Raw genomic sequence first — 24,722 nt, forward strand, 5'->3', positions numbered from 1 at the left:
AAAGATAGTCACTAATTACTTTTTACAACCACTAAAGCCAAAAGCCCAAATATAATTTTATTTGGGAAAAATGAGAAGGGAGAGAAGGTTAAGCAACAATCACACACAGAGAGTTAAAATAAAATCAATCTAGCTAATTACATGTTGCCTGCTTCAGCAGAGTCTTAGATTTCAGAGCATGTGCAGAGCTCTTTGCAGAAGAGAGGTTCTTAGAGATGGTCAGATGATTCAAATAGACAAGATACTGAGGCAATGCCTCATCTATTTATTCATTTTTAAATGATTAAATATTGATAGATCCCATTTGTGCTATAAGGCTATCATAAGGCCCAATTCATAGAAAATTGAGCAGTAAAAGTCAGCTTCTTAACACAGATTGCTATCTTTTCCTAATGGTGAGAGCCAGCTTGCTAATGAATCGGCCAGACTGCCAATCAGAAATGCTTTCTAGTAAGATATTAAACTGAGGATGCGTATTCAGAGACATACGTCAAAATATGTGCAGGGGAGGGAAATACCAGATACCCAAGATGTCACTGTTGGGCTACATCAAAATATACGGGTTTATCACGTATGTTGAAGTCATACTTTTTTTATTTAAAAAAATCAGCAATGCTACATACACACACACAATAGATAGGAGATTACAGTTTTTATTGAATATGGTTACAATATATCCTACAATAACTAAAATGCACTTTTGGCACCTTTCTGTGTTCATGCAGAAAGACACTTGAGATCAAATCCACTTGAATTTGGAGGTTCTCAGCCTTTGTTTCCTAGTCACACAGTGGAGACCATATTGATCAACTTCACAAGGGTGAATGATATTACATTAAGGAATGTAAAGTACTTTGCACTGTAGTGCTATACAGGGAAATATATCAGCAGTAGCAGCAGCAGATTGCAGTATATTGAAATATGTGTCCAGAATGCACTTTAGAGGACATGAGTCAGACCATTTTGTTCTCTCTGCAAACTGCTAACGCGCCCTTGATTGTGCTCACTGCACAAGTTTTGGATTTTTACAGGTAAGCTGTCCTTCATACTGCTTTCAGGCACTACACATTTCCTCAGTGAAAAATATCTGAGGTACCCAGTATGGAACCCAGTGCACAAAGATACCTTAAAAAACGATTATGCAATTAAGAATAATAGTGATGTTCTATAATGGGAATACAATATGTTTTGTTGCTCTCCTGATGCTTTGGTACAAACTAAATATGATGTTTATTGCATGAAACAATTATGGTGCATGTTTTATTTCTATTTCCACCCCAAGCAGGCTCAATGTCAATTAAGGTTTCACTCATGGAGTTTACAGCAGCAGGGGGCGGAGAGGGATAATAATGATTGAGACATGTGGTCAAGGGTTTTCCTCCACTTCATCTGTCATGATCCCAATCCTGCTTAGAAAAAGCATGCAAGTTAATCGCGTTCATACCATTAAATCAGCAGAACATCTGTGTCTGCTGATTTTGCAGTGCCTGGATCTCAGATGATTGCCATTTCTTGGCAGATGTTTGACCCTATCAGATTTTATAACCATTGGACTAGGAGAAAGCAGAGGGGTTGAAAACTCTGGCATTAAGTAAATAAATGTAACTGCTTAATTAGCTCCAACTATTCATGTTCAGAGTCAGATGTGAGTAGGGATGTGCTAGAATTCTGCCCAATTTGCATTTGGTACCAAATTTTCCATTAATTCACTTATTCTCTGTCACTGCAAATCAGATTTTTATGTAGGAATTTTCCACGGCTATTTTCAAAAGTGGATGTTTAAGAAAACAAAATCACCTCTGAAATGCTAATATACAGAACCATGATTTTAGCAATATTTCCTTTCATTTATTAATATTTCCTTTTAAATATTCCTTTCATTTTATTGATATTTCCTTTAAAATTATCGATGTTAATATCAATATTTTTTGCAAGGAAAATAAATTGATAGATAAAAGCAGTGTCAAGCAGACAAAGAATGAACTCAAACTGGCCTGTTAGGTCAACAGAATGGTCTTGAACCAGCACTGGCCAATAGATCCCATCCCTAGATGTAAGCTTAAAAACCAAAGGTAGAAAAATCCAGCAGAGAGGTAAATATATATGAGAGAGATGACATATAAAATAATACAGGGTTGTATCCAATTCTGTCTGTGCATCTGTTGGGGGACCCTCAGATTTTGAGCATGTTTCAGGGGGCTGCAGAAGGAAACAGAGGAAGAAGCAGTCCCATTGAGAGAGCCGGTCTGCTTATGCAACATTAGATTCCACCCATATTTATTTATGAATGTTATATTTACTTCACAGCAAATAATTATATGGATTTCGCTTCCACAAGAAGTAGTGATGACCACCAACATGGATGGCTTTAAAAGAGGATTGGGCAAATACATGGAGGATAAGGATATTAATGGCTACTAGCCATGATGGCTATGTTCTCTCTCTGCTATCAGAGGCAGTATGTTTCTATATACACCTTGCTAGGAATCATGAGAAGGAAGAATGCTCCTGTGCTTCCCATTGGCATCTGGTTGATCACAATGAAAACAGAATGTTGGGGTAGATGGACTTTGGCCCTGATCTGGCAACGTGTGTGTGTGTGTGTGTGTGTGTGTGTGCGTGCGTGCGTGCGTGTGTGTGTTCTTAACTGAACTCAACCTTAAGGTAAGGGTTGTCTAGCAATATAAATAAAATAATGCACTGAAAAAGAAGGAAGTCATTCATGTGTGCTTTTAAGAGTGTTACAGAAGGTAAACACTCAATCACATGCTGCAGGGATAGGAGTTCCTTTAGTGGGATTTTCTCTTCCATGCAACCCTTAAAATTACAAAAGCTCTCTGAAAGAATGCCATCTGTTCCATCTTGGAGCTTTCATGATAGAGAAAGCCACAGCGGTGAAATATGAAAACCTTCTGAGAGTGTTTTGATAAACTGCATTCCTATTGTCCAGAATATTTTGCATCCTATACTATATGTGGCTGCAATACATACAGATACCTATTCGATACATTAATCAATCAATAACCATTTGATTGCAGTACTCTACAAGAATACATTTGAATCTGCCACTCCTATTTGCATCTCCAAGAATATTTACTTATTTGGAGTATTTATATTCTACCCTCAAGTTAGTTTACAATATGTTTTAAATGCTATGAGATGGCTAAGAATTACTAAGGTGAAAAAAGATGTATACAGTTGCCTTCCTTATTCTCATATATTCCAACTGCTACTCTGCAGATGACTCTTATAGCCTGGAAATGGCTGCCAAAGCAGCCAGATGTTAGCTCCTTATAGGCTAGAGCAGCGTTTCCCAACTAGTGGGCCACCAGACGCTGTTGGACCACAACTCCCATCAGCCTCAGCCAGCATTGCCAATGGTCAGGAAAGATGGGAATTGTGGTCCAACAACATCTGGTGGCCCACTAGTTGGGAAACACTGGGCTAGAGCTTTCTCAGTGGGCTGCTACTGCCATTCTAGTGAAACATGCAAGAGGCTCTGGTGGAGCAAAGGTCTCCCTGCAGCTCTCAGATGTTCCAGCAGCTTAAATTAAAAATGAAAACACTGTATCTGAAACAGTAACAAACATAGTTCTACTGGAATGAAAATTCCGTTCAGGAATGTTATGGAGAACTGTGGTGCAAAGACTGGTCCCCAGAGTATGTACTGCTGAAGAAAACCCATAGTTCTGAAATAGCAGTACCTGCCAGTCTGAATTGAAACAGCATGCTTTTCCATAGGAGGATAGGAAACTGCCTTACACGAGTTAGGCCGCTGATCTGTCTAGCTCAGTAATGTGTACATTGACTGATAGCAGCTCTCGGGGTTTCCAACAGAGGACATTCCCAGTTCCACCTGGAGATTCTGGGAACTGAATCTGGGACATTTTGCATGCTTCCGCTGAGGTATGGCCCCTCCACATTTATGCATTTGTAATTCAAATTTTCTTCTACCTCCTTACTTAAGGAGGCCACCGTATCTGTCTCTAGAGGAGCACAAGGGAGAGACTACTATTATCTTTGCATTTCTACTGTCTCCCCATGTCCTACACCAGCTGCCTCTCATCCAGCTTTTTTGCACTTTATTGGAGTATAAGAGCATAGAAACAATGATAGGTCTACTTTCCATGTCAAATCCCTTCCATTCTGGTCCCCTGCCATTCCTATCAACACTTCTGCATGTTTATTCATATAGGAAGTTATTATTTATTTTTCACGTTTATGCAGTGCTTCATAGCAACTACTCTCACTGACTTCCTTTTTTGTGAGAAGCACATCGCCCTAAACCTTCCAGATGTTGTTGGGTTCCATCTCCAGCCAGCACGGCCAATGGTCAAGGATGATGGGAGCTGGAGTCCAACAACATCAGGAAGGCAAGAGGCTCCCCTTCCTTGCTGAAAAACCCTGTCTTTTAACATATCCATCGACTGTACTAAGAATCTCTCTCCTCTGTGGAACTCTAGCTCTCTCTGTTATTATTTTTAATGACCCATTTGCACAAGGTTTTCCCAGTGGATGAAATAAACTTATGAGAAAGAATAGCTCAGTGTTTTCTACCAGACAGTGGGAAAAGTTGGTAAAAACAAGAATTTCTCTGACAAGTGACAGTGAAAGTGAAAGACCGCTAACGTTTATTAGGATGCAGGTTTCCATTAAAACTGCAGGAGAGGTTTAGATGAAGCTGGAAAGTGTTCAGTGGTGATCAGCCTGTAAAAAGAAAGGAGAGCTCAGGAGTTGATTAATAGTAGCAAGAGGAAGAAGCCTAAGATAGGATGGAAGGAAGGCTCTACCAGGAAGAGATGAGATGATACATGCTACTTGGTTAAAGATAAAGCACATCTGCCAACAATTTGTCAAAAGCAATGATAGCTTTTAATATGTTTTTAACTCATCCTGGTAGGGGGAAAAAACTTGAATTCTAAATATATATAATGAAACTAAAATTGATTGATAATGAAATTAACTAGTAAGCAAATGTAAGACTGCAGCCTTAAGTTCCTATCAAGGGTAAGGTTAGACTACTTGTTCTGTGACTAACTCAGACTTGGAAATCCTGGCTGGCACTTCTACTTTTCAAAACAGAGTTGCGGAGACAGGGGTTGCAGGATAAGAGCCAAGGGTGAAATAAAGTGTGCTTAACCCTCCCCAACTCACTTCTTTTCCCCTGTAACTTCCCATAGACATTGTTCCCATCCCATGTGTGTTTGCTATTCCAAAGTCCATACAAGTCCACTGCAATGGAGTTATCAGGCCCCTTGACTGCAGCTTACTCTAAAGGCTTGACTTTTGACAGCTGAAAGGAATATGACTATGATATATGTATTTTGGTCTTCAAGATACTAATGAGTATTTACCTACAGAAAAATTGCTCTACACTAGACCTATTCACTTGTTATCTATGCATAGAAGAAACGTGGATAAGGGGGAGCAGGGTCGTGTATCACAATCACCTAACATATGCATGCTTATCCCAAAATATCTGCAAATGAACACCTACACAGGAGCTGAGCATGCATAGATGTTTCATGCAACAGGGACCCAGACTGTGCAGGAGTTCCAATTGTGTGGAGCACCTATGTGCATTCAGGTGCCAGTGCACAGTCGCTAGGGTGGTTTGAGGGTTTCTCTTTCTTTTTTCTGGTAATTTCAGATCAATGCAGAACTCTAACAAACCGGGTTTATGAGTGAAAACATGTGACAGATTGATTCTTCCATCCCTAATAGATGCCTCTTTTCAAACATTTAGATCAAGCATGCGGATGTTGAGGAGTGGGGCAGGTGGCCCATGCAATGTCGGGGGGGGGCTGAGTTGCAGTCCTGCTCATCCTTACCCATATGTATAATGTGAATGATGAGTGAATAAAGGGGGGTTTATCTCTAGAAATTCAACTTGTTAATAGACTTACATCACTGTATTATTTTGAAGAAATGAAACATTATGAACTTTGAAGTCATCTATTAATGGGAAAACAGTAGAAAAATAGTGTATAAATATGTATAGATGAGTATCCCTGCAAACTTGACAAAAAGCAGAACAGCCTTACTGAAATCAAAGATATTTCAATTAGCTAGCTTCCGATTTATAGCACCTTTAAATTTGCTGACAATGTTTATAACTGAATGGCTATCATTAGACCAAACAAAAGTTTTCTTCAGGTGCATTATTCTTTTTTTCTCTCTCTTTCTGTTTTTATAAATAATCTTACATCTCCTAGCCAGAAGCTCTTGTCTATATTGGTTAGACAGGTAGCCTATTTTAATTAAAACTGCATTGAATGTGCTGTGTTTGCTGTTGATGCTCATGGGCAAGACCAAGACAAATGCAAACTCAGCAGATACTGCTTTTCAGAATTGTTTTTAAGCATCTTTAATCTCTCATTCAGATCACATAGTATCTTTGATTTGTCTTCCTCCTTCATCCCTCCCCATACCCATCCCTTCAAAACGGTTTTATCTGGAGTGGTTGGTGAGCAAAGTGGGAATCTATGCAGCATATCAATCACTTTTTCTCTTAATTGAATGACACCAGAATTAAATCAATAAAATGAAACATGAGACAACTTTGCATTTCCACACTTACTTATTCTCCCTTTCTATTACTCCCAGCCATCATTGTGACCAGAAACATTAAGCATGGCATTTGAACATTGCTGCCAAGCACACAAGCTGTTAGTGTATGAATAAAATTGTCAGGAAAACAATAACACTTTTACATTAGGAGAAGCCAACAAGTCAATGCAAACAACATTAACCATGCCTATTCTAAAGGGTTATGTTACTGACAAAAGAGAGAATCTACAAATTCCGTTGCTTCCAAAGTAACTCCACCCATTCCCACCTCCCATTCCCAATTCTTTTCCAGCTGTGTCTGATTGTGTGACAAGCAGTTGAGTTGACCTCACTGCTCAATTCTGCAAGCTTCACAATGAACCCAGACCAGCTGTGATTTCCTTGTATACAAGGTTCCTAAGCTCTCTGATGCATTATTGATAACCTCATCACTGTGCAAAATGCAAATGCTGACAATATAATCCAGCCTTTTCTTGGAAAGCTCTAGCTTGGCCAAGCCAATGTACAGCAAAAGAAGACGGCAAAGATGGCCCAAAGTGGACATTTTGGACAACTGCATTCATGGATTTAATTCATCTGGTTGATGTGACTTGTTGGTTCTCCCATTTTCACTGTTATTTTGCATTTTTTTCCTCTGGTGGTCATGGGAGATTGAGATTGGGGCCACAGCATTGGGGGGAGAGAGCAAAGTTTAACCCCTTCTGCTGCACATTGTTTTCCAGTTGAAAATTGCTCACAAAGGGGCTATTTTCCCCAGAAGGTACTATTTGCAGCAAACAGCACCTGCAGGTTCAAACGGAAGGCATTTTTCAGCTGGAAAACCGTGTGAATGGGAAAGGGTTAAAACTCATTCCCTACATCCCATGCATGTATAACAAAATGTGTAGTTTGGTCCCAAGTGACTATATACATGGCTGGTGTTTTCTGTTTTCCACTTCTTTAGATACTAAGTATCTTTGACTGCAGTCTTTGGCTGCACACTTTTCTGGAAGTTATGACCCACTGAAAACAGTGAGACTTTCAGTAAACATGCACTAGATTGTGTTATTTCATATAAGATATAACAAATGACTGGAATAATCAGAAATTAGAGTATAATGCTAGTCCATTAGTGTATATAGGCTCCCAGATTGAAGACCCTAACATTTAATGCCTTCATATTCAGAACAGAAGCTTATTTTCAGTTATTTGTTTCTTTAAGATCCTGGGCCGTCTTACTTTCTTGCTTATTTATTTATCTTCCTACCTATCTCCACTCACCCACCTCAGGCTCTCTAACATCTATACTCTAATTGAGGACCAAATTAGTCATTACTTTGTGTGGTCAGTAATCACACCTGTTTGTTTAATGCTAAGCAGGGTGGGGAGGTATTTTCCTTAAGACAGCAACATACAGGGATGGGAGATTTAACTCTTCCCTCACCAGCTGCAATCCCAATGAAAGTCACCCAGCATGCAGCAATTGGGGGGGGGGAGAACCCTACCATTGGCACAAATAGTCATTTCTAATTTTAATTGCCACTGGGGTGGGTGGATTTCACTGAAATCACAGCTGGGATGGGAAAATTAGGGGAAATACCTGCCCACATGCTGTAGTCCTGAAGAAAATTTTCCCACGTAGCTTAGTATTTAGTTTTCTCAAACAAACAAACAAACAAACACCTAGGTATGGTCACTAACCACATAATTAAAGTAAGGTCTAGTTTGGCTTGAGCTTCTGAAAAAGTCATCTGCTACTAGTATCTGTGTTCAACACTAATTTAAGATACCACTGCCAGGAGCAACAATGGGATTACTATGGCATTTCTCTCTTCCATAACTTTGCATTTATAAAGGCAATCATTTTGAAAGGTAATGTTCCACAAATATGGAGATTAGGTGTTGATCAGTGGGAGCTAGTTATTTCCCAGGGGCAATATGAAGTTGAAGTTGTAAATGACCTTTAACCAGTTGGCCCAATTAGTACATATCCTCTCTTCTTAAAGTGCAGCAGCAGATTTTTAACTGCATGCGGAGAAACGAATAAGCATGAGCTTTTCCAGTTCTAATTTAAAAATGGCTAGCAAAAGAATTGTCACCGTTGCATACACAATATTTCTTGGTTAAGACAAATTATTATTATTAATCTTTTAGTACTAGAAGAATATGTTGACAACAACTATCAAGTAAGGCGTTTGAAGGGATTGCCTTTTCATCTGAGTCGCAAAACAGGGCCACTTAAATCAATTTTGACAACTGTGTGTGTGTGTGTGTGTGTGTGTGTGTGTGTGTGTGTGTGTGTGTGTGTGTGTGTGTGACAGATTAACAAAACAGAGGTTTTTATTATATTAACAAAACGTTTCAGCTTCCGCCTTCATCAGCTGCCAACATACAAATGCTGTTACCAAGGTGGTAGTTATGGAGATTTGAGGATGGAATGCTCAGAGGGGCTTCACTTGCAGAAGCTAAGTAGTGGTGGTACTGTCCTCCAGTTTCAGGCCATGTGGTGCCAATGTGTCCAGAGAGTATATCCAAAAGTTCTCCCTTTTAGTCAATGCTGCTGGATCTGTTGCCATCTCTATAGCTGTCATAGAAAAGTGTGACAGGCTGTGACCCGCAATGTTGAAATGTTTTGCAACTGGTTGCTCCACTTTTGTGTGTGTTAAGATTGCCAATTTGTGGTTTCTCAAGCGTGTGCGTAGGTCAGTTGTGGTTTTTCCTACGTATTGGATATATATATATATTCATATTATTTGGTTTTCCATATTAGAAAATAATATTAATAATTTTTGCTTCAAGCATATCAAAAAGAAAACATGGATTGTAACTGAACATGGATATATACCTTTTTAAAAGTTGGGAAAACAATATTACATATGCCATGCTGGATCAGAGCAATGTTATTTATTTATCTGTTTATAAATATATTTGTATACTGCTGTTTCATTTCAAAAAACAAATGGTTTACAGCAAATAAAAACTGTATAATAAAAACCATTAAAAATACAGTAAAAACAAGGTCAACTACTGCAGCAGGCATTTGAAAGTTAAACAGAAGTTGCCTGCTCAATCTCTGTTGGCAGAGCAGTCCAGAGAATTCGGCTAATAACACCAAAGGCTTGATTTTGTAAAATGAGCCTCACCAATTCAGGGGATGATCACAGCTGCTCCTGCAGATGATCTCAGTGATTGAGCTGGGATAGAAGGTCTCAGGCAGTCCCTAAGATACAAGGACCTTGAACCTGGCTCAGTAGTAGATGGGCAACCAGTGCAGATGCTTTAACAGTGGCATCTCATATTGTTGGCCATGTGCCCCCATCAGCACATTATCTAATATAGCAGCTTACCTTCTCCACCCCCCAACAGAGACCGGTCAGCTGTCTTTGGGAGGGTCACAAAATGATCATGACAATGGTGGCTATCCCCCCTTGTTTTCTGAGGTGTATACTACCTCTGGACATAGTAAAGAGATTGCCCTGGAGAGAGCCTACGCTACTGCCATGTTGCTAAAATGGCAACAAAATCTGTTACTTTCAAGCTTGCATTTACTTTCAACAGTATTTGCCACTGTTACCACAAAGTTACAGCACAAGAGACACTCTCCAAGGCAAGCTTGCTGACAATGCCTCACCTCTTCCCCAGAGCAAGACATGGGGCAGACATTCCAGAGAGCATCTTCATCACTGTCAGCTCTTCACTGAGACAGAAGTGTCGGTGGGGGTGCAGGCAGGGCTGGAGATTCCTTGGTAATTGCCAGGCCATAAGTCCTCAGCCGGCAGCTTGGCTATAAATCTGCCAGGCTAGCAAGGAGGAAGCAAGATAAGGGCAGAGGCCGTTCAAAGCTTACGTGCCAAGCCAGAAATCCAGAAGAGACGTCAGTGAAGGTCCGGGTCTAGTTTGCCGAGAGATCAGTCCAAGTCAAGGTTCAGAGGATAGGAAGACACACAGTGGTCACGCCTGACGTTGTAGTCAGCAGAAGCTGAAGCCAAGGTTTGACTTTTAAGGAGCAGATTTGTCAGCAGGTGTGAGCCATCAGCATTTTGGCCTTAAGTGGACAGGCCTGCCCCTGTTCTGCCTGACCTGTTGTCTACGTTCTGCAGGTGAGGGGGGAGTATCCTGTTCACTGACTGCGTCTGGCTGAAGGGCTTCAGCTGTGTCTGGGGTGCTCTGCAGCTGAGGGGGAGAAGGAGCTGGGTTCTCAGGAGTTTCCTCCATTTCTCCTTCTGGGTCTGCTGCTTCTGGGTCTGCTGCTGTTACTCCTGAGTCATCCTCGTCTGATGAGTCCTCTGACAGGGCCATGACAATCACTGCTGTTTTGCTGGCTACAGATTGATCAGGTGCGTGAGAGCAGCAGAAGCTATACGGGAGTAAGGGCTAGCTTGCAACAGCAGAAGCAGCCAGCTAGCCAGTCATGGCCACGATGACAGTGGATGGGAGACACACAATTCATCACTCCTCCTGATCCACCACCTGAGCCATGTGACTTAGCATGGTGCATTGTCATGGAGTTTACTGTAGCAATGTGATTCCTCCACACTAGGGTTGCCAGGTTCAGGGCCTGAGACTGATTCTGTATCTTTAGAAGAAGAGAAAGTCAGCCAAGTGCAGGTGTTCTTGCAACACTGTAATGGGGAAAAGATAGAATTTTCCCTTCCCCCTGCACAGCTTTTAAAGATACAGAAGTCCTCTTGGAGGCCGGGCCTTACAACCCTACTCCACACACATCATCTGGCCCAATTTCAGAGCAAAATATTTAGAAGAGAGATTTCCACTTTAATCTATGTTTTAAAAGCAGAACACAATATATACAATAACTTTGCCCCAAATATTTGAACAGTTTAATTATGATAATTTGGTAACCCCACTTAATAGAATTCAAACAAAAGCTGCTTGCAGTTTTTTGAGGTCCATGTAATTTTAACATTAGTCATTCCAGGATGTTATCTTTCACAAAAAGAACAGAGTATGAAAGGAATGCAAATTTCTTTCCATATCCTCTTTGTGAAAATCAGTCACAACTGAAAATGATTCTTTGTTTTCCATAGGATAGCATCTTCACTATAATATAAGCTGAATGCAATTTCCAGACTGCATCTTTTCCATTATAAAATGTGAGAATTGAAACTAAGCAGAACAGAACAACTTGCAAACCACCAAGCTGAATGCACATTGGCCATGTAAGGGGACCTAAGAAGAGCTTAACAAAGCTGTTTTAGCTCTTGTTTTGGATGGCCCAAAGCAAATGGTTTTTCAAGAATGATTCCACCACTTGGCCTGCCTGCATAGGTCAATTGCTTTCTTGTCTCCAAGATCAATTGTGAAATATCTCAGCAGTACCCCTAACATGCATGAAGTCACTCATGTAAGGAAGTCCTCAATGATAAAATAAGGCAAGAAAATAACAGCTATGTGGAGATAGTTGGTATGTAAGCTATGACATCCTGAAACTATATTACATGTGCACTGTGGCATCCTTCCCCAGCACCACCTGTGAAGCTCTCACTTTGTGGCTACCAGCAGACAGGAACGTCAGGTTTATTCTTACCCTTTACAGCACTAGCACCGATCTCAAAAGATCCCAATGCTAGGCAGCACCACCCAACACTCTGTAACCCTTTTAGCCAATAGACTGTGCCTAGTCTCTGCCTGGCTATTCCGATACCTTGTGTCAATGGGTATAGGTAATTTGTAACCCCCCCTGCAGTCCCTTGACTCTGAAGCATACAGCCCTGTGTTTCTCTGTGGGACTCGATACACTTTCCTCCGATCCGCCGCTGCCACCATTCAATACAAACAGTCCAGCCTTGGTTACTTTGCTATTCCCCCTGGTATGTGTATCCCAGCTGAAGGAATCAGGCTTTTATTTAACCAAGAAGTATTTATTAAGAATTAGAAATAACAAGATTACTTTAGGAATGTTTCACAAGCGTATGGTTTCATCTATATTCTGTTATGTACTTGACTTCTTACTAATTGCCTCAGAACTCCGACTGACTCTCAACAACAACAACAACCTCCAAACACCACCTCACAGCCACCACCTCACTTCACCACCAAACCTCCACCCAGATTCAACTGTCATTCTTCCATTTATACTCCCAGCCATTCAAACACTCAGCCAATCATTCAGCATTCTATTGCTCATGTACTCCCCCTCCTCTTTCACTCCACTTACCATATGTCTTCTATATAACCAGCACTTACCATATTTACAATATAAACAGGAACATCATATGCACATCTAAGGCTTTCCCTATATATAAGAAAGGGAGTTAAAATGTCTGGAATTGGTCTGTTCTGTGTTATATAAATAAATCTTCCATGTCAGTTTGTTTGGGGATTATGGGGTTAACTTTTTAAACCTGACCTGTCCATGGCTCAAATGAGAATGTAGTAGATCCACTGAATGTGTGATGAATTACATATAGGAATTGTCTGCGACTGGGAATTAAGATCCAAAAATTCTGTGAATTGGTTGATTGTGGGGCATGTGAGTCATGTAGCCCCAGACTATATCTGACAATGTCTTGCTTTCAGGGAGCAGATTCAAGGTGGAATCTCAGAATATAAAGGAAGCACACACCAGCCTGGTCATAAGTTTTTAAATCTAGGGATTGTCTAAAGGAAGGAAACCTGGGCTGAGTTTTAAAACCTACAGTACATTTATTTTGCTGTACTTTTGCTCCATTGCTGGGATACATTGGTTTTCTGCAACTATTCCCATGATAATCCTTTTTCCTAAGAACTGTTTTTTATCCTTATATTAAACATCTAACTTTAATTAAAAAGCTTGTAGTCTCTATTATTTACTATACCACTCCACATCTGACACATTCCATTCTACCCTGAGAGTTCTCAAGGAGACACAAGGATGTTTTATGGTGAAAGGCAGCCTTGTAGAAAAGTAAACTCTTTCACCTGGTGGCAGAGAGTGGTTTAACGGGAAGAGTGAGCAAGCAGAGGCATACACTCTGACTTGGCTGGAAACTCCCTCCTCCCATGGCACTGCCATGACACTCTAGAACATGTATGCACAACTTGGTAAGGGGTTGGTAGCAAACCTCTTTTTTTAAAAAAATTAGGCACTGGTTCGAGGCTTAACTGGGATAAGGATCTGCATTATCCCAGAACAATAGTTGCATGTTTTGTAAGTGAAGTAGTTTTTCTCCATGAACTATAAAATTTGCTGTAATTCAGCATTATTTGTCTTAGCTGCCAGTCATTTAACATATAGAAACCAACCTAAAGTCTTGTGTGACTTAAAGAAAGGCCACTGGCTCAAGTGAACCACTAAGTTAGGGAATGTGGCAGGATGCTCTCCAACAGGTTGCTCTTCAGCAATTTGGCATGTGTTTGTCTTATAAAAGGACTGAAAGAGCTCAATGAGGACAGAGCTAGGATAAAAAAGGGCTGTTGCTTCTTTTGATTATTGTTTTATTCCCTGGACCTTAAATAAAAAGAGATTTGTGATGCCTCCTACATTGGTTATTTTACATTTTTGGTGGGATGTATCCTCCCCTCCCTGGACAAAGGATATTACCATTCTAGCAAAGGATGGAGATAGACCAGCAGACAAAGTTATTGGGAAACATCCTTAGAAAAGAATGAGCCCCTCACCTCCGCCCCCAAAACCTTCCTCAATATATAAATCTGCCCAGTTATTAAGATCTTCTTCAATGGGCCTTCTTTGGGTTCTTCTGTCTGCTGAAGTGAGATGGGATTGACCTATGATAGGGCTTTTTCATCTGCAGCATCCCAGCTCTGAAACATTCTCCCATGGAAAGCTCACCCGGCATGGAGACTGATTCTTTTCAGAACCAAGTGGAGATCTTTTTTTAAAAAAACAACTCAGTCTTCTTAGATAGGAGAAAAACTGGGAAGGGGAGAAGCAAAGTGAGGAAGGGATAAAGATGCCTTAAGGAAGCGGGAGGAATTTGGGGAAGGGGTCCCATTCAATGTGAAGAAATGGGGAGGGGTTATAAGTAGGGGTGGAAGCTGTAGACGCCTCAGGGCAGGGGTTGAATGCTGGGAGTAAATAATTTGGGGCACTGAGATGAGCAGGGAGAATGTGGGGACGGAAGGAAGCAGTCACATCACCCAAGCTTTTAAAAATAAGAGTTCTCTGTTATTTCACCTAGCCTTGCTTTGTTTGTTTTTGCTGTTATTTTATTCTGCCATATATTGTTTTATGTATTTTTATGTCTGATTATATTGTTTTTCTATTTTAACTGTGAGACTCCAACTGCAATTATGCGCTGACAGTACAGACTATTAAATATTAAATATTTGAGAAGATATTAAAAAAAAATACCATGCCATGACAGAAAATGTAGTGGATGGCTATGGTGAAAACAGTGGTCTTCTGTGAAAAGGGGTGCTTCTACATGGCAGTTGTTGTCGACTCAGTGCTGTTCATGCATGCAAGTTTTTACAGCATCCTCATGTTATCATTCTCAAAATGTCTTCCTATATTATTTTCCATTGAATTAAGATTTACTCTTTCTGTAGTAAAACAAAACACTGAAACAGTAACTCAGGATTATTAGAGTTACCGGAGTTATCCCCATTCTGGGGGACAGATATGGGATGGCATTTTGATGGGGATGATACAGTGTGGGCACTGCAAAAAAAAAATTGCATGTATTCAAGAGCAACATAAAGTGATAGATTATACAGTCAAAAAAACTTGAGAAGTTATTTTCCCAAATAACAGCCTGGTATTATGGCAGTAGAGAAACAAGACCTCTGCATGAAATTAATGTAGTTAGAAGAAATTAAAAGGAATGTGTAGATGCTGGTTGTAAGCACACATTAATATGCAGTAATTCAATTTAAAGAATGCTACATAGAATATGGAGCTTGGGTATGCTGAAGGGATGGAAAACATAAGTAAAGTCTGATTAGAAGATCCATCCTACGAAGTTTTATATGCAACATTTATTCATTTATTTGATTTATATCCCACCCTTCCTCCCAGCAGGAGCCCAGGGCGGCAAACAAAAGCACCAAACCCTCCTTAAAATATCATAAAAATAGACTTTAAAATACATTAAAACAAAACATCTTTAAAACCATTTTTAAAACCTTTCAAAACATTTTTTCTAAAAAAGGTTAAAAACATTTTTTTAGAAAGGTTTAAAAACTTTTAAAAAGCAATTCCAACACAGACGCAGACTGGGATAAGTTCTCAACTTGAAAGGCTTGTTGAAACAGGAAGGTCTTCAATAGACGCCGATAACAGAGATGGCACCTGTCTTATATTTAAGGGGAGGGAATTCCACAGGGTAGGAGTCACCACACTAAAGGTCCATTTCCTATGTTGCGGAATAGACCTCTTGAGAAGACGGTATCTGCAGGAGGCCCTCACCTGCAGAGCGCAGTGATCAACTGGGTATAAGAGGGATAAGTCAGTCTTTCAGGTATCCTGGTCCCAAACTGTATAGGGCTTTGTACACCAAGACTAGAACCTTGAACTTGCCCCGGTAGGAAATGGGCAGCCAGTGCAATTCTTTTAGCAGTGGGGTGACATGTTGGCGATACCCTGCCCCAGTGAGCAGTCTCACCATTGCATTTTGCACCAGCTGCAGCTTCCGGACCAACCTCAAGGGCAGCCCAACATAGACCACCTTACAGTAATCGACCCTAAAGGTTACCAGTGCATGGACTAGAGTGGTCAGGCTATCCCAGTCCAGAAATTGCCGCAGCTATCTTACCAACTGAAGCTGGTAAAAGGCATTCCTAGCTACTGCGGTCACCTGGGCCTCTAGCACCCCCAGACTACAGACCTGCTCTTTCAGAGGGAGTATGACTCCATCCAAAGCAGGCAACTGAACTCAGAAACCACCAACCCACAGCGCCTCCATCTTGCTAGGATTCAGCTGAAGTTGGAAAAAGGCACTCCTAGCCAAGGAGGTCACCTGGGCCTCTAGCGACAAAGATGGATCCAGGAGCATCCCCAGACTACGGACCTGCTCTTTCAGAGGGAGTACGACCCTGTCCAAAGCAGGCAACTGACCAATTATCTGAACTCAGGAACCACCAACCCACAGCACCTCCGTCTTGCAAGGATTCAAACTCAGTTTATTGGCTCTCATTCAGTCCACCACCAAGTCCAGGCAGCAGTCCAGGGCTTGCATGGCCTCTCTCGTTTCAGATGTTACAGAGAAATAGAGCTGGGTATCATCAGTGTACTGCTGACACCTCACCCCAAAGCTTCTGATGACTGCTCCCAAGGGATTCATATAGATGTTAAACAGCATGGGGGGCAAGATGGTACCTGCGGCACCCCACAGCACAATGGCCAGTGGGTTGAAAGACAATCACCCAGTGCTATTCTCTGAAAATGACCTTGGAGATAGGATCGGAACCACTCTAAAACAGTGCCTCCAATACCCATCTCACCAAGTCGGCCCAGAAGGATTCCATGGTCAATGGTATCAAAAGCTGCTGAGAGATCAAGAGAGTAACAGGGTCAAACTCCCCCTGTCCTTCTCCCGATAAAGGCCACCCATTAGGGCAACCAAGGCCGATTCAGTCCCATAACCAGGCCTGAACCCAGACTGGATTGGGTCAAGATAATCTGTTTCATCCAAGAGTACTTGCAATTGCTACACCACAACCCTCTCAATCACCTTCCCTAAAAAGGGGGTGTTTGTGGCAAACCAATTTGTCCAGGGTGGGCTTTTTCAGCAGTGATCGGATCACCACCTCTTTCAGGGTGGCTGGAACCACTCCCTCCCACAATGATGCGTTAACCACACCCTGGATCCACTTGGTCAAACCTCCTTGGCAAGCTTTAATAAGCCCGAAAGGGCAACGGTGGAGAGGACATGTTGCTGGCCACATCATCTCAAGAACTTTGTCTACGTCATCAGGCTGCATCAACTGAAACCGTTCCCAAGAGGTTGTAGTAGAAGTTGCACTGGACACCTCATTGGGGACTACAGTAGATGTGGATGGGGCATCAAGAGTGCTATGGAGGCGAGCAACTTTACCCTCAATGTGCCTTGCAAACAATTCACAGTGGGCCTCCGAAGGGTCTAAAACTCCATTTCCTGGAGTTGATGTCAACAAACCCCTGACGATACAGAAAAGCTTCTCTGGACAGCTACTTGAGGATGTGATGGAGGCACAGAAGTGGCCTCACCACCACACAGTAGGCACAGTTATTATATTTTACTCATGCCCAATCAGCCTCACAGCACGTCTTTTCCAACTTGTGCTCTAGCCGTCAACAGCCTGTTTCATTGCCCTTAGCTCACTGGTGTACCAATGTGTAAACCGGGCTCCACAATGCCAGAAAGGGTGCTTGGGGGCAACTGTGACAAGAGCCCGACATGCTTCGCTTTTCCACAGTGTGACAAGGGCTTCAACAGGGTCACCTGCTCTATCTACTGGGAACTCCCCCAGGGCATTCAGAAATCCAGTGGATTCCATTAGTCTCTGGGGCGAACCATCTTAATCTGTCCACCACCCCTGCAGGGAAGGATCAGAGCCATAACTCTAAACTTCACCAGGAAGTGGTCTGGAGATGGGGGGTGGATGTCACCCCATTGTCATGGTCAGACCACTTCCTGGTGAAGTTTAGAGTTATGGCTCTGATCCTTACCTGCAGGGGTGGTGGACAGATTAAGATGGTTCGCCCCAGAGACTAATGGAATCCACTGGAATACACCAGGAGCAACCCTAGTTTACTGTCTCCTTGGCCTGACACAAGGTGCAGGCCCTCACAACCAGCTCCAAGACAGAGTGGTTTGCTGATGACAGAGCTGGAAGGTCTGTAGACCACAACAACAACTCCCTCCTGTCCTTGCAGCATGTGCTGGTGTTGCACTGAGTATCTAGGTGGGCAAAGCTGGGTCAGTTCAACTCCTCCCAGCTTACCCACCCAGGTCTCGGTAATGCACACCAAATGACACCTTCATCCACGATCAAATCATGGATGAGTGTGGTCTTATTGTGTACCGATCTGAGTTAATAACAGTAACAATAATAGTGAATGGGGAAAGTCTACAAGGGTAGGAGGAAATGGTGAAGAGCCACTATATATAGTGGTCAGTATATTGCACTAGGATCTGGGAGACCAGAGTTCAAATCCCCACTCAGCTATGAAGCTCATTGGGTGACCTTGGGCTAGTCACAGTCTCTTAGCCTAACCTATCTCACAGAGTTGTTTTGAGGATAACATGGAGAGTTCCAAGAGTTCCCTTGGAAGAAAGGTGGTATACAGCTACAACTACTACTACTACTACTACTACTACTACTATATTAATGACTGTTGTGAGCAGCATCTTCCCAGGATAAAGAACTGGAAGTACCAAAGGAATCCAGGGATACGTTTAAAAGCAAATATTCAATGGCATAGGCTAATCACCCGGTTCAAAATAAGACATACGGTCACATTGCTGAGAGGCTGTATTTGTCAGCAATGTGTACCATGAAGTAAAACTTCATTAGAGTGCCAAACAAACAAACCATACTGTAAATCTATTCTCCTCGTTTATTAACTATTGTCATTTAGTTAAAAATCTACCAAATTAATAATGTCATCATTTCAATGCCTGGTTTTCAATATGCTACTATTTTGAAAGAAGGGACACACTAAAAAGGTCTCAATTTATTAATATCAGCATTTATTTTATTACTGTTAAATGACAAGGGGAAAAAATAAAGCAGTCATGTTACCAATCGCTAATGACACAAATTAATTTTGGGGTAGTGGCATCTATTTTCTCCTATAGAAGCAATTTCTCACAAATTAATTGTGAAAATGATTTTAATTAATATCCTTTGCCCTCTTATGTTCCAGATTCTTCTAGCTTATGAAATATAAAAGCTATTGTACACTAAGAGAAATGGAAAATTCTGATAATTGAATCTGCATTTATATATATATATATATGCATATCACATTTTTATTCAGCCTTCTTTTTAAAAAAGAAGCAAAATGCTATATGAAAAAGAAATGGGAATGGGAAAAGCAGCACCCACTGCAGAAGGATCAAAGCCATATCACTCATTACATAACTTAATTTGCATCCTATGGGGAAAATTTGAATGATGAAATTATTTGTGGAAAAGAACTATGCATAATTTGCTCAAAATCTGTTGGCAACAACAAAGCAATGAATCCAAATTAGGGATATAAAAACTACACCAATTTCATCCCCTCTTATTTCATCCCCACTTATTTAATTTCTCGGGGGGGGGGAGAATACTTCTTCCTCTTGTTCTTGTTCTGATCCCAGACAGAGTTTTCTTCTGATTAAATGCAGCATCACTAACTGTCAGTGGTGGGAAGCAATGTCCCCACAACAACATTGCCTCATGCACTCTTTCTGTCACAGCATCGTACGTTTCTGGCTTAGTAGCACAAGGTTATTCAAGCTTACTCAACATTTTAATTGGAATAGCTACTCAGCAGCAAACCTGCACACAAGTGCTGGCCTCATCATCCCAAACCCACAGCAGCAAAGCGCACAATCGGCAGAGCCCTTCCATAAAAGTGCCAGACGTATCCACCTTTCACCAGATTCAACATCCTTGCCTTCAGGCAGCCATTTGTCTCATTATGCAAATTCAGTCACATTTTGATTTTTAAAAGAATACATAATATAGGATATTTTTATGGCTTGTGTTTTCACAATGGTCTAAAGGCCTATTAATAAACCTACTTGACTGAGAAAATATTTGAAGAGTTCTGCCAAAGCCTACCACGGCAGCAACTTTGAAATTTCCACATCAAATTATAAACTTTGAATGCCTGAAGCACAAATAAACATTCTAAAGGCTTTTAGCCGCAAGGAGATAAGATCTCTCTCTGGGGAGACTGCCTCGAAACTGCTCCATTGCCTTTGTGTAGACTAGTGGAATGTGCTTGCTTTTCATTTCTTTCTTTGTGTCTGGCTCTCAGGCCTCACAGGCAGTGTCTTAAGCCAGGCAGGGTCAGTGCAAACAGAGAGCAGCATTCATGGACAGATCAAGTTTATGTGAGAATCTGCTCCTCCTGTGCCCTCAATTTCCATTTGAATTGTTAATAAAATCTCAGCCTGAAAAGCACATGATCCCATCAGTGGAGAAGTCATGCAGAGAATCCTCCAGCTCAGAAAAACAAAATTTCTTTATCTTTTTTTAAAGCCATCCTTCTCCCGCATTCATGGGAATTACGCCATCTAACATCTCCTGCTCTGTACAATTCCCAAACTCCATCATAACACCAGATAGCCAGTGGAGTTTGCCTTTTAAAAACAAGAAGAAAATAGCAGACACAAAAGAAAGCATTTAGAAAGCAACAGAGAAACTAGAATCGCAAACACTTCACCTTTCTCAGATGTTACTGCTTCAGACATCTTTCAGCAAACAGCAGACACGAATGGCCTTTTCATACTTTTAGGTGAACTTTGAATAGCTCATAATACTGTTTTGAAGACTTTATTGTCGCTTTCTGACTTTACAGGAACTGTGGATCCACAAAGCTGATGCAAGGTCATGTGTAAAGCAAAGAACAGAGCCATAACCAAATTAACTTGACTGTCCAGTGCAAATATTGTACAGGAACAAGAGCCATTATTTGCTTCATGCAGCAGACATGCTTCTTCCTAACCTTGCCACGAACTGACTGGGCCTGTTGTTTCTTCTGGCTTTGCTCCTTGCAAACTGAATATATTGAACACTTTGCAGAGGGATGGGCTGATGAGAGAAAACATGAATTTACTCTTATCCCTTAATAAGGGTTAAAGGGGGTGCCAGTGATCAATTACAGAACAAAAGGAGATCAGCTGAAGATTCTAAACAATATACTTTGAGTCTGGCTCTCTAAATTGCATTCTTCATCTCCATCCTAAAATCAGGGTTGCCAGGTTCATGGCCTGAGACTGATCCTGTATCTTTAGGAGAAGAGAAAGTCAGCCAAGTGCAGGTGTTCTTGCAACCCTGTAATGAGAAAAACCACAAGGTGGAATTCTCCCTTCCCTCTGCACAACTTTTAAAGATACAGAAGACCTCTTGGAGGCTGGCCCTGGCAACCAAGAGGTCTTCTGTATCTTTAAAAGGTGTGCAGGGGAAAGGGAGAATTCCACCTTGTGGTTTTTACCATTACAGAGTTGCAAGAACACCTGCACTTGGCTGACTTTCTCTTCTCCTAAAGATACAGGATCAGTCTCAGGCCATGAACCTGGCAACCCTACCTAAAATAGCGATCAGTTTAAGAACAAAATGTAATTCAAGTAAATAGAGTATAAAATATGCATGTCTTCCACCAGGTTTCCTTCAAATTAAGAATAATTTGAAGTCTTTGGCTGTGGGCATACCAGTCGCTTCAAAAGCAGCAAGAATGTTTTTTCTGGCTGTGTTTTGAAACAACTCTGCCCTCAGCTGGACACACCTCCCTTCCCCACTGCTGACTTTAGATCTTTCAGGAACACCCACAGCAAAGTGTTGGTCTAATCACTGTCTCTGCCTGAGCCTACAGCAAAATGTTTCCTTTGGCCACATCTGGAGGGGCAACGTGTTGGACTACCAATCAGTTACGAAATCTGTCTGAAGCTGAATTTTTTAAAAACAATGCACTGGAGCTGATCCAACCAGGTTTTAAAGTAAAAGGGGGTGGAGTTTCACTAGTGTTGTGTGCCCCCTCTTTTAGAAAGCAGAGGTGGAGAAGCACTGGAAACAGCACAACAGTAAGTGGGTCTCTACTCTTTATGTAACATTCCAGGTCTTAATTCAGTATATGCATGACAAGCTATTTTCTTATTAGGGTTGCCAGCTGAGAAGCATCCCAAACCCTGAGATTTTGGGGGCGGGCCCTAGTGATGTCATAGGGGCATGCCTGAGTGATGTCATGGGGCAGGCCCGACTGATGTCATGGGACAGGCCTGACTGATGTCACAGGAGCGGGCCCGATTGATGTCATTAAGCATGATACATTAAGCATCAACCACAGTTGCTCGCAGCATACAATTCAAACAAAAACATTTATCTGATTGGAAATTAAGATAGAAATCTTAGCTAAAAGATAGGGCCTGGGCAGAGAACATTTAATCTAGCTAACTTGCTGCTGGCAAAAAGGGTTTACGTGCCCTCAGGCCAGGCCAGTCACCACAAGGCCATTGTAGGAAGAAAGGAACCTAGTGTTGTAGAGATGTTCGATGGGAGCACTCAGGAGTAAAGATGGATGCCCCCGAAGGCTGCAATTCTAAACACACATACTAAGCCCCATACAACTCAGTAGGACTTACTTCTCAGTAGATATGGTTTGGATTGTGCTGTTGGTAAAGCTGGACCAGGGATCTTCTGCAAAGATATCCATATCCAAGTAGGGATGGCAACCCCCTGCCTGGAATGCCTTGCCCCTACATTTTAGCATGGCTGCTCCAAATTTCTTTACAGATTTGACTCTTCCCTTTAGAAAGAGGTCTGAGAAATGAGTAAGAGTAACAAGATTCTTTACTCTTTTCTGTCTACCCTGTGGGCTATTATAAACTCCCTCACAGCCAATCCAATTCCAGTGAATAATAACTGACAGAGAGAAAACACATATGGTTTGGTCTACCTTCATAGGCAGCTTGGGAACACCAACAATTGCAGCCACCCTGCCCAGTATGTGACTTCTCCTTTACCACTACTGGGCAAGAAACAAACTGTCATGCAAACAAGGTGCATCATTAGTGGGTTTAAGGGGGTTGAGCAGAGTGCATGGAACCAATGTTGTGGCTTCTATGGATGAAAGGGAGTGAGGATAAAGGTAAATGAAATGCAAACAGAAAAGAAAAAGAAAATACAGTGATGATTTCTTAAATGCAATACTATACCAACGACGACGAGATTCCTATGAGTAAGGCAGAAAACTCAGCATCCCACAACCAGTCAGGATTCCCAACCAAGAAACAAAACTAAAAAAATTCTGGCAGCCAATTACCCAAGGTCACAGAAATCCCCATGCACCACAACCTGACCTGGGAGCTGCAGTTAGTGCAGAATGCTGTGGCACAATTGGTGACATGAGTGAGACCCTATCAGTACATAATACCTCTGCTCTGAAATCTACACTGGTTGGTGATTTGCTACCAGGCCAAGTTCAAGGTGTGCTTTCGATGTTATGGGTGCCACATAGTACTTGTTCTACTCTTATAAGAAATCAGTAATTTAGTGTGGCAGCACCTACGCTTTGGAACTCCCTGCCTATTGTCATTAGCAGGTGCCTTCATTGTACTCTTTTTGGCACCTGCTAAAACATTTTTGTTTAGGCAAGCCTACCTAGGCATGTAGAAGCTATTATGTTTTTATCTATTTTTAACTCGTCGTTGGTTTTATTATTTTGAATATTTTTAAATATCTGTCTAACTGTTTTTGCCAATAATTTTATTGTTTTAATTCTTTCTGTAAACTGCTTTGAGATTTTTTACAATAAAGTGGTATATAAATGTAATTAAAATACATAAATAAAATTTAGAGTTACTGTGACCCTTGGGTCTCTTTCTATTATTAGTAACAAAGAAATCTGCCTTATACCTACTCAGACCATTTGGTGCCATCTAGCTGACTACTGATGACATGGACTAGCATTGGCTCTCCAGGATTCCAGGCAATAGTCTTTTCCAGAAATTGAATTCTGGACCTTTGCATGCAAAGCATATGTCCTACCACTGAGCTACAACCCTTCCCCTGTTTTAAAAAAATCTTTTAGAATTGTTCTTTTCAATTCACTAATGAATGCACATCAGACCTAGTGCAGATCCACACCATTCATTTAAAGCACATTCAACACATATTTGAAGCACATGAATCACACCACAAAAACATGGGAACTGTAGCTCCAGCCCCCCCTCCAGCTGATTGCCCCGCTGGCACCGTATTAGCGGAACACTGAAAAGCGGGGCGCCAAGAAGCGGGGCCTACTGTACACGCAAACGCACATTCACAGGACTGGAACACTATTCATATTCCATGGCACTTGATTTCAAGAAATTATTTCAACAAAATGGGGTATGGCCTATTCTGAATGGGGTTACATTCCCTCTGAAGGAGCAGATACATAGTTTGGGGGTACTTCCATTACTGTTGCTTGAGGCTCAAGTGGATTTGATGGCACAAAGTTACTTTCATTAGCTTTGACTGGTGGCCCAGCCACACCACTATCTGGACAGGAATAGCTTAACTTCTGTTGTCTCTGCTCT

At 41.5% G+C, this 24,722-nt stretch overlaps 1 long non-coding RNA gene across 2 annotated transcripts in view; it reads right to left on the bottom strand.

Moving 5' to 3' along the window:
• Nucleotides 1–24,722, bottom strand: part of LOC133385258 (uncharacterized) — a 308,573-nt gene that overhangs the window by 188,008 nt on the left and 95,843 nt on the right. Inside the window, exon 1 of one of the 2 annotated variants that reach the window (XR_009762836.1) lies at nt 20,870–21,418. The exons of the other annotated variant lie outside the window; for it this stretch is intronic. This is a non-coding gene — a long non-coding RNA (uncharacterized LOC133385258). Of the gene's footprint in view, nt 1–20,869; nt 21,419–24,722 lie in introns of those variants that run through there. 2 annotated transcript variants of the gene reach the window in all.

The sequence above is a fragment of the Rhineura floridana genome, chromosome 5 (assembly GCF_030035675.1).
Source record: "Rhineura floridana isolate rRhiFlo1 chromosome 5, rRhiFlo1.hap2, whole genome shotgun sequence".
Lineage (NCBI taxonomy): Eukaryota > Metazoa > Chordata > Lepidosauria > Squamata > Rhineuridae > Rhineura > Rhineura floridana.